At 52.1% G+C, this 15589-nt stretch overlaps 1 long non-coding RNA gene across 2 annotated transcripts; it reads left to right on the top strand.

Moving 5' to 3' along the window:
- Positions 1–4948: 4948 nt before the first annotated feature.
- Positions 4949–9737, top strand: LOC142915499 (uncharacterized). 2 transcript variants are annotated; one of them, XR_012935978.1, is made up of 3 exons: positions 4949–5155; positions 6874–6937; positions 9658–9737. It is a non-coding gene; the product is annotated as an uncharacterized LOC142915499 (long non-coding RNA). The 2 variants fall into 2 exon arrangements; XR_012935977.1 differs by having other exon boundaries at positions 9663–9730.
- Positions 9738–15589: the final 5852 nt, after the last annotated feature.

Raw genomic sequence — 15589 nt, 5'->3', positions numbered from 1 at the left:
GTGTCGAATGCCCGCTGACAGGTCACGGGGCAGACCCAGGTGCCATGGGTCGACTGACTGAGATGACTGGCTGATGCACCACCTGTGCCCCCTACTGTGCCAACCTGCTGTGCTTTAGCCACCCGGCGCTCCGCTCGTTGTGGTGAGCGTCATTCCTCCACCCTCCGTTGTTGTTGGAGGGCGACTACCTCCAACTGCCCAGTAGCGTCCTTCACGAGCCTCCTCCACAGAGGCCGATCTTGACACCGCTGGTACCAGTCATCGGCAAGTCCACTCAGCTCCACGTCCTCCTGTACCACATCACTCCATCTCTTCTCTAGCCGGGGCCGCGCCCGTTTAGCCCCCTCGATCCAGCCGAACAAAAGCTGTTTCGGCATGCAGTGGCTGGGCATGCGGGCTACATGACCCAGCCATTGCAGCCTTGCCCGCCGGTGGTCCCCCTTCTTAAAAAGGGGGACCACCAGGGCATCCTTCCAATCATGCGGAACCCGTCCAGTGGTCCAGACTGTTATTATGATGTCATATAGGGCAGTCAGTGCACAAACGCCACCCTCCCTCAGCATTTCGCTTGGGAGATCATCTCTGCCCGCTGCCTTTCCTGGTCTCAGACTCCGGATCGCCCTCAGTACTTTCTCAACAGATGGCACCTCAGCCAGCCACTCACAGGGGGTGACTTCTTCCAATATTTGAGGCACCGCAGCCTCAGCAGGGTCATCCTCACTTTGTGCCACGATGTTTTCCTGGCTGAGGGATTTTCCCTCCCCCAGGACCTCACAGAAATGCTCAGCAAATCTGCAAACCTGTTCCTGGGGGTCGGAGATTGGATCACCGTTTTTTCTCCTGATGGTAATAGGTGTGGTGCTGCAGGTTACTTTTTTGATGGAGTTAAATAGAGATTTGTGATCACGGGCCACTGAGGCAGACTCCATCTCCTCAGCAACCCGCGACCACTACCCATCCTTGCAGCGCCTCACGGCTCTCCGAACCTCCGAGCGAAGGCTGCGGTAAGCCTCCTCATTCTCTGACGTGGGATTCTGTAGCCGATGACAGTGGGCCTGTCGCTTTTTCTCAACCATCCTGAACACCTCCTCTGTCAGCCAGGGTCTCTGGGGAGGTCTGGACCACGTGCCCAAAGCAGCCATTGCAGCTGCATGAGTCACAGTCCTAAACCTCGCCCATTTACCCTCGACATCAGGAGGAGTCGGGGACGATGCCAATCCCAGCCACAAGCAATGATTAAATTCTCGCTTGCAACTTTCATCAGATAACTGAGATCAGGCCACTTTAGGTTGGAATGGGGTCCTGGGTGTACACCCACCACCGGAGTAGAAGAATGGCAGGCGCATCTTACAGATGACTAGTCGATGGTCAGAGGGCAGATCAGCTCCACGGTAGGTCCTGGTGTCAAGGACATGGGCTCGCATCCGCTGGTCCGTCACTATGTAGTCCAGCAGATGTTCTTGCTTGGACCCGGCATGCATCCATGATGTTGTGTGAATGCGCCGATGCCGGAACAGCGTGTTGGTAATTACAAGCCCATGGGCTGCACAAAAATCTAGCAGCCTCCTACCGTTGTTATTGAGCTGATCTGGTCCATGCCCTCCAATCACTCCAGACCAGGTGCCAGCATCATGACCAACTCGGGCATTGAAGTCACCCAACATGATGACTCTATCCCGAGGGGCCACTTTAGCCAGCACCTGTGACAGGAGGTCATAGAAGGCATCTGACTCATCGGCTTTGCCTGCATCCCTCCACGGATGTTCATCTTCGGTGGGGGCATAAGTAACCACGACCACCATTCCTCGCCTCCGGTTGATGGGAAGGCGAGCCCAAAGTAGCCTGGGGCTTACAGCTTCCCACACCTCACCGCCATGCTCCCACGCCCCCTTCATTCTTTTGTTCAAAAGAGCCACACCCTGTTGTTTGGCAGTCTGCTGCCCCGAGTAGAGGACTGTCCACCCCTCATGGTGGCAGGAGCCAGAACCGGTCCACCGGACCTCCTGAATGTCACATAGATCCAGGCGGTACCGGTCCAGCTCCCGACAGAGGAGTGGCAGCCTCTCCTCCACAGTGAGCGTTCGAACATTCCACGTGGCCACCCGTAGTGGTTTTTCGTTGTTTATGGAGGAGCCCCGAGGGTAGATATTCAATCTCCTGGCTCCGCCAATTGGGGTTTGGCCAGGAGACGTCATAGACGCCTGGCCCCCGGGGCCTCCGGCACAAGCTTATTAGTTACATATTTCAGTTTAACTCGTGGTTTAGTGGTAATTAATTGAAGGTGGAGGGGTTACCAGCCCCTCGCACCCGTCCAGAGCCCCCGTTTAGCCCCTGTGGTGGACACAGATGCCATGAGGGGAGGAGCCAATCGAAATTGGACCTCCCCCCACAGCACTGTCCACGACAGAGTTACCCGTCCGGCACTCACACTCACTACCCACTCACCCAGTCGCTCACTCACTCACACGCTCACCTACCCACTCACAGACACACACTCACTTACCCAGTCGCTCACACACTCACCTCACACACTTACTCACACACCCACCCACTCACCCAGTCGCTCACTCACACACACTCACTCACCCAATCGCTCACATACTCACCCAGTTGCTCACACACTCGCTCACACACTCATCCACACACTCACTACCCACTCACCCATTCGCTCAATCACTCACACGCTCACCCACCCACACACATTCACTTACCCAGTTGCTCACACACTCACCCACCCACACTCTCACCCACTCACCCACCCACTCGCTCACTTACTCGCCCACTCACTCAGCCACTCACCCACCCACACACTCACCCAGAAACTCACACACTAACCCACCCACCCACTCACCCAACCACTCATACACTCACTCACCCAATCCCTCGCCCAGTCTCTCACATACTCACCTACACACTCACCCACCCACACACTCACCCACCCATATACTCACCCAGTCGCTCACTCACTCACACACTCACCCAGTCGCTCACACACTCACCTCACACACTCACACACCCACCCACTCACCCAGTAGCTCACTCACACACACACTCACTCACCCAGTCGCTCACATACTCACCCAGTTGCTCACACACTCACCCACACACTCACTACCCACTAACCCAGTCGCTCACTCACTCACATGCTCACCCACCCACTCACCCACCCACACACTCACCCAGAAACACACTCACCCACCCACTCACCCAACCACTCATACACTCACTCACCCAATCACTCGCCCAGTCGCTCACATACTCACCTACACACTCACCCACCCACACACTCACCCACTCACCCAGTCGTGTTCCGTGTGTGTGTTCCGTGTGTGTGTTCCGTGTGTGTGTTCCCTGTGTGTGTTCCGTGTGTGTGTGTGTTCCGTGTGTGTGTTCCGTGTGTGTGTTCCGTGTGTGTGTGTTACGTGTGTGTGTTCGGTGTGTGTGTTCCGTGTGTGTGTTCCGTGTGTGTTCCGTGTGTGTGTGTTACGTGTGTGTGTGTTACGTGTGTGTGTTCGGTGTGTGTGTTACGTGTGTGTGTTCTGTGTGTGTGTTCCGTGTGTGTGTGTTATGTGTGTGTGTGTTCCGTGTGTGTGTTCCGTGTGTGTGTTCCGTGTGTGTGTGTGTTCCGTGTGTGTGTTCCGTGTGTGTGTTCCGTGTGTGTGTGTTACGTGTGTGTGTTCGGTGTGTGTGTTCCGTGTGTGTGTTCCGTGTGTGTTCCGTGTGTGTGTGTTACGTGTGTGTGTGTTACGTGTGTGTGTTCGGTGTGTGTGTTACGTGTGTGTGTTCTGTGTGTGTGTTCCGTGTGTGTGTGTTATGTGTGTGTGTGTTCGGTGTGTGTGTTCCGTGTGTGTGTTCCGTGTGTGTGTGTTCGGTGTGTGTGTTCCGTGTGTGTGTGTTACGTGTGTGTGTTCCGTGTGTGTGTGTTCCGTGTGTGTGTTCCGTGTGTGTGTTCCTGTGTGTGTGTTCCGTGTGTGTGTGTGTTCCGTGTGTGTGTTACGTGTGTGTTCGGTGTGTGTGTTCCGTGTGTGTGTGTTACGTGTGTGTTCGGTGTGTGTGTGTTACGTGTGTGTGTCCCCTGTGTGTGTTCCGTGTGTGTGTTCCGTGTGTGTGTTACGTGTGTGTGTGTTCGGTGTGTGTGTTCCGTGTGTGTGTTCCGTGTGTGTGTTCCGTGTGTGTGTGTTCCGTGTGTGTGTTCCGTGTGTGTGTGTTACGTGTGTGTGTCCCGAGTGTGTGTTCCGTGTGTGTGTTCTGTGTGTGTGTGTCGTGTGTGTGTCCCGTGTGTGTGTTCCGTGTGTGTGTTCCGTGTGTGTGTGTTACGTGTGTGTCCCGTGTGTGTGTTCCGTGTGTGTGTTCCGTGTGTGTCCCGTGTGTGTGTTCCGTGTGTGTGTGTTTTATGTGTGTGTGTTTGTTCCCCAGTGTGTGTGTGTGTATTCCGTGTGTGTGTCCTCACTCGCGTGTGTGTTGAGACACGTGTCACACACGAGATGTTAACTACGTCGCCTGGTCTACAGGAGGTAGTGGGTTCGATCCCGACCCTGACGCCTGCTGCTGCTGCTGTATATTTAGAGTTTGCGTCTCTCCCCATGGTCGCGTGGATTTCTCTCCGGGCCCTCCGGTTTTTTCGCCCCACATTTAAAGTCAACATCACCACGGCGCATTCACGGCGTTTGGCTGCCGACGTTGTCCACGCGACAACACGCCGCTTGCTTGGAGGGGCGATCATTTGTGGACAGGTCGCTCCTAAAAGAAGAGAAGCTATCAGCTCAGTGGACCCCTTGCTTGTAGGTAAGTTTCAAGGGCTTGCGCCGAAGGTTTTTTAAGGTTAAATTGTCGATTTAAAGCTTTCGTGACTGCAAGGATTCATCTTCTTTGGTTCTTTCGGTAAAGTCACCACGTAGAATGAGAATAAAATAATAAATTGATAAAATAAAATAACGCAATAAGAGAGACACAGAGAGACACACAGGGATAGACAGAGAGAGACACACAGAGAGACACACAGGGATAGACAGAGAGAGAGAGACACACAGAGGGAGACTGACTGACTGCTGCTGCCCGCTTGATCGTTGCCCCTGCCGCGTGTTGTAGACGGGGTGGCTGTTTGCGTGAAGAAGTTGCCGCGTGCAAAGCGTCGCTAAGACTGCCGCCACGTTTGGTGAGTCCCTGTGCCGAGTCGGGCGACTGCCGCCGTTCGTCGGAGTTCGTCATCATCGTCGTCATCAGTAGACACGTGGCATCGTCATCATCGTCGTCAGTAGACACGTGGCATCGTCATCATCAGTAGACACGTGGCATCGTCATCATCGTCGTCATCAGTAGACACGTGGCACCGTCATCATCGTTGTCAGTAGACACGTGGCATCGTCATCATCATCATCAGTAGACACGTGGCATCGTCATCATCGTCGTCATCAGGTAGACACGTGGCATCGTCGTCATCAGTAGACACGTGGCATCGTCGTCATCGTCATCATCAGTAGACATGTGACATCGTCATCATCGTCATTAGTTGACACATGGCATCGTCATCATCGTCATCGTCAGTAGACACGTGGCATTGTCATCATCGTCATCAGTTGACACATGGCATCGTCATCATCGTCATCATCAGTAGACACGTGGCATCGTCATCATCGTCATCAGTAGACACGTGGCATCGTCGTCATCGTCATCATCAGTAGACACGTGGCATCGTCATCATCGTCGTCATCAGTAGACGCGTGGCATCGTCATCATCGTCGTCATCAGTAGACACGTGGCACCGTCATCATCGTCATCATAAGTAGACACGTGGCATCGTCGTCATCATCATCAGTAGACACGTGGCATCGTCATCATCATCGTCAGTAGACACGTGGCATCGTCATCATCAGTAGACACGTGGCATCGTCATCATCGTTGTCATCAGTAGACACGTGGCATCGTCATCATCGTCGTCATCAGTAGACACGTGGCATCGTCGTCATCGTCATCATCAGTAGACACGTGGCATCGTCATCATCGTCGTCATCAGTAGACACGTGGCATCATCATCGTCGTCATCAGTAGACACGTGGCATCGTCATCATCGTCATCATTGTCGTCATCAGTAGACACGTGGCATCGTCATCATCAGTAGACACGTGGCATCGTCATCATCGTCGTCACCAGTAGACACGTGGCATCGTCATCATCGTCATCAGTAGACACGTGGCATCGTCGTCATCGTCATCAATAGACACGTGGCATCGTCATCATCGTCATCGTCAATATACAGTTTATATACACACGTGATATACAGTTTATATACACACATAATATACAGTTTATATACACACATAATATACAGTTTATATATACACATAATATACAGTTTATATACACTTAATATACAGTTTATATACACACATAATATACAGTTTATATACACACGTAATATGCAGTTTATATACACACATAATATACAGTTTATATACACACATAATATACAGTTTATATACACTTAGTATACAGTTTATATACACGTAATATACAGTTTATACATACACATAATATACAGTTTATATATACACATAATATACAGTTTATATACACACACATAATATACAGTTTATACACACGTAATATACAGTTTATATACACACATAATATACAGTTTATGTTGTATAAAAGGGAAATTTGTGAATATGTGTGTCTGTTCGAAATGTTTAGCTTACTTTCCAACATGCAACAAACTTGAAATTTGGCACCTGGGTAGCTTCCAGACTGTACACAATGCAACAAGTATAAAAATAGACTTTTGTATATATTAATATTAGTCACGGCAAGTGAGCGGTGACGTCACATCTGTGATGTCACCTGATGATGTCACGCATCCCCCCACCCTCTGCGTAGGCCGTGTGATCCAAGCCAACCATCATCATCACACATCACCTCACAAGCATTTTAATTTGACCAGGTAAGGTCCCACACTGAGTGAGACCCATAGAGACCCATACTCACAGAGAACCACACCCACAGAGACCCATACTCACAGAGACCCACAGAGACCCATATTCACAGAGACCCATACTCACAGAGACCCATACTCACAGAGAACCACACTCACAGAGACCCATACTCATAGAGACCCACAGAGATCCATACTCACAGAGACCCATACTCACAGAGACCCATACTCATAGAGACCCATACTCATAGAGACTCACAGAGAACCACACTCACAGAGACCCATACTCACAGAGAACCACACTCACAGAGACCCATACTCATAGAGACCCACAGAGACCCATACTCACAGAGAGCCATACTCACAGAGACCCATACTCACAGAGAACCACACTCACAGAGACCCATACTCATAGAGACCCACAGAGACCCATACTCACAGAGACCCATACTCACAGAGACCCATACTCATAGAGACCCATACTCATAGAGACTCACAGAGAACCACACTCACAGAGACCCATATTCACAGAGAACCACACTCACAGAGACCCATACTCATAGAGACCCACAGAGACCCATACTCACAGAGACCCATACTCATAGAGACTCACAGAGAACCACACTCACAGAGACCCATACTCACAGAGACCCACACTTATAGAGACCCATACTCATAGAGACCCATACTCACAGAGACCCATACTCACAGAGAACCACACTCATAGAGACCCATACTCATAGAGACCCACAGAGACCCATACTCACAGAGAACCACACCCACAGAGACCCATACTCACAGAGACCCACAGAGACCCATACTCACAGAGACCCATACTCATACAGACCCACAGAGACCCATACTCACAGAGACCCATACTCACAGACACCCATACTCATAGAGAACCATACTCATAGAGACTCAGAGAAAACCACACTCACAGAGACCCATACTCACAGAGACCCACACTTATAGAGACCCATACTCATAGAGAACCACACCCACAGAGACCCATACTCACAGAGACCCACAGAGACCCATATTCACAGAGACCCATACTCACAGAGACCCATACTCACAGAGAACCACACTCACAGAGACCCATACTCATAGAGACCCACAGAGATCCATACTCACAGAGACCCATACTCACAGAGACCCATACTCATAGAGACCCATACTCATAGAGACTCACAGAGAACCACACTCACAGAGACCCATACTCACAGAGAACCACACTCACAGAGACCCATACTCATAGAGACCCACAGAGACCCATACTCACAGAGAGCCATACTCACAGAGACCCATACTCACAGAGAACCACACTCACAGAGACCCATACTCATAGAGACCCACAGAGACCCATACTCACAGAGACCCATACTCACAGAGACCCATACTCATAGAGACCCATACTCATAGAGACTCACAGAGAACCACACTCACAGAGACCCATACTCACAGAGAACCACACTCACAGAGACCCATACTCATAGAGACCCACAGAGACCCATACTCACAGAGACCTATACTCATAGAGACTCACAGAGAACCACACTCACAGAGACCCATACTCACAGAGACCCACACTTATAGAGACCCATACTCATAGAGACCCATACTCACAGAGACCCATACTCACAGAGAACCACACTCATAGAGACCCATACTCATAGAGACCCACAGAGACCCATACTCACAGAGAACCACACCCACAGAGACCCATACTCACAGAGACCCACAGAGACCCATACTCACAGAGACCCATACTCACAGAGACCCATACTCATACAGACCCACAGAGACCCATACTCACAGAGACCCATACTCACAGAGACCCATACTCATAGAGAACCATACTCATAGAGACTCAGAGAAAACCACACTCACAGAGACCCATACTCACAGAGACCCACACTTATAGAGACCCATACTCATAGAGACCCATACTCACAGAGACCCATACTCACAGAGAACCACACTCATAGAGACCCATACTCATAGAGACCCACAGAGACCCATACTCACAGAGAACCATACTCACAGAGACCCATACTCACAGAGACCCATACTCATAGAGACCCACAGAGACCCATACTCACAGAGACCCATGCTCACAGAGACCCATACTCACAGAGATCCACACTCACAGAGACCCACAGAGACCCATACTCACAGAGACCCACACTCACAGAGACCCATACTCACAGAGACCCACAGAGACCCACACGCACAGAGACCCATACTCACAGAGACCCACAGAGACCCACACTCACAGAGACCCACAGAGACCCATACTCACAGAGAACCACACTCACAGAGACCCCTACTCACAGAGACCCACAGAGACCCACACTCACAGAGACCCACAGAGACCCACACTCACAGAGACCCACAGAGACCCACACGCACAAAGACCCACAGAGACCCACACTAACAGAGACCCACAGAGACACACACTCACAGAGACCCACAGAGACCCACACTCACAGAGACCCACAGAGACCCACACTCACAGAGACCCACAGAGACCCACACTCACAGAGACCCACAGAGACCCATACTCACAGAGACCCACAGAGACCCATACTCACAGAGACCCACAGAGACCCACCCTCACAGAGACCCACCCTCATAGAGAACCATGCTCACAGAGACCCACCGAGACCCACACTCACAGAGACCCACAGAGACCCACACTCACAGAGACCCACTGCTTGTGACAGCACAGGAGGGCCGAGCGAGAATCCGAGCGGTGACAACCGCCGGCCATGGACAGGGGCCGAGGCGGCGGCGGAGGCGGAGGAGGTGGAGGAGGCGGAGGAGGAGGAGACCCGAGAAGGATCACCGACATCTCGGCCAGGCTGAGGCAGCTCATTGTCCCCGACAGGGGGCGGCCGCTGGCCAGGGAGGGCCGGCACCCGGAGGGCGCCAGCGGAGCCACGGGCCGCGGGGATCGAGGCGGGAGAGGAGCGAACGAGCGAGGCAGAGGGATGCGGCGGAGCGGGCGAGGGAGGCGAGGGAGCACGACGCCTTCCTGAGGGAGCAGCATGCGATGAACCAGAGGTTCGCCGAGAGGCGACGGGAGCTCGTGAGCCGGGGGGTCAACGTTTACTTCAACCCGGCGGAGGAGGCGTGGACGGCCGCCGGGGGGGGCATGGCGGGGCGGGGGGGGAGAGGGGGGGGGAGGAGCAGAGCGGGGGGAGGGGGGGTGAGAGAGGAGGTGGCGAGAGGAGGGGCGGGGGGAGCGGAGGGAGGGGTGGGGGGACGGGCGAGGGGGGAGGCGCAGAGAAGATCGTGGTGGGAGGCGGGGGGGGGAGGGGCGACGGGGGAAGTGCAGAGAGGATCGGGGAGGGAGGCGGGGGTGGAGCGGGGGGAGGAGGGAGGGCCGAGGGAGGAGGGGGCAGGGAGAGGGGTGGGAGGGTGGGTGAGTGGATGGACCGACTGAGACAGGTCGTGACGCCGAGATGGAATCGTCATTCCGGGAGGGGGGGGTCAGGAGGGACGGGCACTGGGTAAGGGAGGGGGTTTACTCTGACATGGGAGAGGCCAGTTCACCATGGGGGGGAGGGAGGGGGTTCACTCTGACATGGGTGAGGCCAGTTCACCATGGGGGGGAGGGAGGGAGGGGTTGTAGGTGTGCGGCTCGCTCCAAGCGTCTCGGCTTCGCACCGTGCTGTTTGGTGTCGTGATGTCTCCAAGTTCTTTCGGTAAAGTCATCACGTAGGTAGGTATAAAATAAAATAAATTAAATCACGTGATGTTTCGGGCGCAACACAACAAGCGTCCGTCATCAGGTGGGACAACCACAGCAAGAGACAATTGCTGAAGTGGGCAAAAGGGTTGCCGTGACAAGAGGCTATGTAGGTAAGAGAGGGGGGGAGGAGCCAGGGAGGAGAGATAGAGAGAGGGGGGTGTGGGGTAGGGGGAGTGGAGTGCTGCTAGAGGGATTAAGAAACTAGCAATTAAATGCCGGGGGGGGGGGGGAGTGGGCGGGGCTGGGAGTGGGGGAGGCTGAAGAAACTGGAGATGCGGATATGAAGGCAACATCCTTCCAATGATTGCTCAATTTGTATCCATCTTCTCGGTTCAAGTTACGTCTAAGTTTATATATCTGGACGGCTTCATGAACAAACCTTTGATAGTAGCCTGAAGAAATTTTGATTTAAAGCTTTCGTGACTGCAGTAATTCATATTATTAGTTTTTTCAACGTGACTTTACCGAAAAAACTAAGAATATAGTAGCCTGAAGGTTTGCAGAGTACCTTGGTCTCGGAAAAAACAAAATCATGAGAGCCCACAGCGTTATAGCAATGGTCAGCCACGGCCGTGTTTCAGATCTGACTTGTGCTCGCGAACACGGTCTGAGATATGTCGTTTCGTTTCCCCAATGTAACAGCCACCACAGGTGCAACTTCGTTTGTAGACTCCAGGATATTGCATGTCAGGAATGACATCCTTTACTGATGGGATTAGATCACGGATTTTGTGTACTGTACTGAATTGGACCTGGATCTTGTGTTTATTTAAGATTTTGGAAAACTTTTTGGTAACGCCTGCTATGTATGGTAACGTGATGGTTTTGATCGGCGTCTCAGGGGGTTGTTGCTCCATGGTTGGAGAAACATGATTGGAGAAACACGGTTGGAGAAACAGCTTTGCGAGTACCCATTCATCTTGAGGGCCTGGTGTACGTGTTCCAGTTCACTGGCTAGGTGGTGTTGGTCAGAAATACAGTGGGCCCTATGGTGTAGTGTTTTGATGAGGGAATGGGTACTCGGACCACATTATTCGCAAAGCTGTTTCTCCAACCATGGAGAAACAACCCCCTGAGATGCCGATCAACACCATGACGTTACCATACATAGCAGGTGTTACCAAAAATATTTCCAAAATCTTAAACAAACACAAGATCCAGGTCCGATTCAGTACAGTACACAAAATCCGTGATCTAATCCCATCGGTGAAGGATGTCATTCCTGACATGCAATATCCTGGAGTCTTCAAACTAAGTTGCACCTGTGGTGGCTGTTACATTGGGGAAACGAAAGGACATATCTCGGACCGTGTTCGCGAGCACAAGTCAGATCTGAAACACGGCAGAACCAATACCTCCGCCGTGGCTGACCATTGCTATAACGCTGTGGGCTCTCATGATTTAGTTTTTTTTCCAAGACCAAGGTACTCTGCAAACCACTATCAAAGGTTTGTTCATGAAGCCATCCAGATATCTAAACATAGACATAACTTCAACCGAGAAGATGGATACAAATTGAGCATTCATTGGAAGGATGTTATTAACCAGGTAAAACCTTAACTGCTTTATGGTGTTGCCTTCATATCCGCATCTCCAGTTTCTTCAGCCTCCCACTCCCTGACCCGCTCACTCCTCCCCCCACCCCCCCCCCCCCCCCCCGGCATTTCCTTGCTAGTTTCCTAATCCCTCTAGCAGCACTCCACTCCCCCTACCCCCCACACCCCCCTCTCTATCTCTCCTCCCTGGCTCCTCCCCCTCTCTTACCTACGTAGCCTCTTGTCACGGCAACCCTTTTGCCCACTTCAGCAATTGTCACTTGCTGTGGTTGTCCCACCTGATGACGGACGCTTGTCGTGTTGCACCCGAAACGTCACGTGATTGAATTTACTTTATTTTATACCTACCTGACTTTATACCTACGTGATGACTTTTACCGAAAGAACCAAAGGGTGTGGCTCCCTTGCAGTCACGAAAACCTAGAATCTTGATTGAATGCCTCCAAGTGTCCCCAGGTCTCCGCGTGGAACCCTGAGGAGGTTTCCGCCTCTTTGCGTCCGGGGGCCTCGGACGTCGCATGGCCGCCGCCGTCGGCGGTCGCCGCCGTTGCGAGCCGGCGAGGGGGCCGGAGCGGGAGAGGGGTGAACGACGTGCACACGCGCGGCCGTGTTCGTTGTGGACACGAAAGCCGCCTCGTTTCTACGGTGGGGCTGGTTGACTTCATTCGCAGAAAGTGGTGCTCGCTTCGCGACGGCCGGGAGGTGTCGACGACGGTGACGATGGCGGGCTGAGTCGTCCCCCGACCGGGGATTGAATTGGCACCCTTCATCGTCGTTCGACGGTTATCATTTGTTGACGGCGATTGTTTTAACGTCACGTTTGAAGTTGCCTTTGCTGGACGCGCCGATTGTCGCTGGGCGCGCGTTGATTAAAAGCGGTGCAAAATGTGTGGAGGGTAGAACTGAATTTGCCGATATGGAGTTTTACGTAAAACCGAGGGAGCATAACCCCAACGCTCGACTTGATGTTCAGGTTAAGGTTCAGAGGAAATTATTTGGTGCTTGCTAAAAACAATTTTGAGTTTCAAATATTCTGTCTTCAAAAGGTCGACCGAACATGCAAAACTGGTGGCCAACTACAAGAAACGTCTGACCTCTGTGATTGCCAACAAGGGTTTTGCCACCAAGTACTAAGTCATGTTTTGCAGAGGGGTCAAATACTTATTTCCCTCATTAACATGCAAATCAATTTATAACATTTTTGACATGCGTTTTTCTGGATTTTGTTGTTATGCTGTCTCTCACTGTTCAAATAAACCTACCATTACAATTATAGACTGATCATTTATTTGTCAGTGGGCAAACGTACAAAATCAGCAGGGGGATCAAATACTTTTTTTCCCTCACCGTAAGGAGGGGGAACACTTACAGGAATGTGCGCGAACGCAATTTACCTAACAGGGAGGGCTACTGAACGTTCGAAACAAAAACCCTTTAACGATTAACCCCCGAACCGCGAGGGAAGCGTAACAATTTCTGACGGATCAACCAGAAGCCACGGCCCGGCTCACGGCTGCGACCACCCGCCAGACGGCGTTGGAACACAATTGAGCGACAGGAGGGAGCGGTGCATCCGCCGCGGGTGGCGGCGCGTCGACAGATGCCACTACAGCACGTGGCAACCTCACGCACGATGGCTTACGTCAACCGGCACCCATTAAGCACGCACGCTGGTCACTCGGTGGTAAACGGGACAGCGACGTCTGCATCACAGTGCCGCGCGCCCTTCCCGTAGATCACCGCGAAGGAGTTATCCCGCAAACTTTCCAACCGGCTGGACAGTTGGCCGGAAGGCTGGTCAATATGCAGGGAATATCGGAGGGCCGCGTGGTCCGTGCGCACGACAGAGTCCCGTCCGTAAAGATACGGCCTATATCGCTGCACAAGACGAACTACGGCCAGCGGATCTCTGCGCGTCGCACAGCGGCGCCGCTCTGCGCGGGACAACGCATGGCTCCCGCGGGCCACGACGTTCTCCGTGCCGTTCGCGACCTGGGACAGCGCAGCATCAATTCCGGCGTCGCCGCTGTCGGTGTCCAACGCAAAGGGGCGGAGAGAAATCGGGGCCGCCGAGGGGTCGGCGCGCTGACGAGGCCATCGCCCGACGCGACAAACGCGTCCTCCTCCCCCCCCGCCCACCGAAATCTCTGGTCCTTGGCAGCGAGCGTGTGGAGCGGTTTTGGGATCGTCGTGAACTTGGGGAAAAAAGCGGCGATAATATGACGTGAAACCCCGACAAAATTGGGAACTTCACCCACCGACTTGGGGGTTGACCATGTGTGCACGCGCGCCGTTTTGTCGGGAGCCATGGCTAACTCGGACTCGCTAACGATGTGGCCCAAATACTGCACCGATGTTTGCAAGAGGTGGCACTTTTGCAAGTTTAAATTTGAGATTGGCTGCCTGCACTTTGGCAAACACGACCCGCAGTCGCTGCAAATGCTGCTGATACGTGTGCCCGAACATAATGACGGGCGTTCGATACTTCATGTTGCCTTAACGTGCACTTAGCCTGGCACAAGCGCCGTGGTGACGTCACCGACACTTAAGTGGCGAATAGCGGTTGTTGTTGTGTATGACCAGCAGGTGGGGTGTAACTGAGTCGCAGACGTCTTAGGAGCAACACGATTATTAACTATTAACACAACACACTCCAGGCTATTAACACAACACACTCCAGGCTATTAACACAACACACTCCAGGCTATTAACACAACACACTCCAGGCTATTAACACAACACACTCCAGGCTATTAACACAACACACTCCAGGCTATTAACACAACACACTCCAGGCTAATAACACAACACACTCCAGGCTAATAACACAAAACACTCCAGGCTATTTACACAACACACTCCAGGCTATTTACACAACATACTCCAGGCTATTAACACAACATACTCCAGGCTAATGACACAACATACTCCAGGCTATTGACACAACATACTGTAGGCTATTTACACAACACACTCCAGGGCTATTAACACAACACACTCCAGGCTATTAACACAACATACTCCAGGCTATTGACACAACATACTCCAGGCTATTAACACAACACACTGCAGGCTATTAACACAACATACTCCAGGCTATTAACAGAACACACTCCAGGCTATTGACACAACACACTCCAGGCTATTGACACAACACACTCCAGGCTATTAACACAACACACTCCAGGGCTATTAACAGAACACGCTCCAGGGCTATTATCACAACACACTCCAGGCTATTGACACAACACACTCCAGGCTATTGACACAACACACTCCAGGCTTAGTTTTTTCGGTAAAGTCACGTTGAAGAGAAACAACAAAATAACAAAATATATATAAAAC

Source organism: Petromyzon marinus, unplaced genomic scaffold (assembly GCF_048934315.1).
Source record: "Petromyzon marinus isolate PM22_M1 ecotype Great Lakes invasive population unplaced genomic scaffold, UKy_Petmar_22M1.pri1.0 PM_G_Scaffold_32, whole genome shotgun sequence".
Classification (NCBI taxonomy): domain Eukaryota; kingdom Metazoa; phylum Chordata; class Hyperoartia; order Petromyzontiformes; family Petromyzontidae; genus Petromyzon; species Petromyzon marinus.
This window is presented reverse-complemented; position numbering and strand designations above follow the sequence as displayed.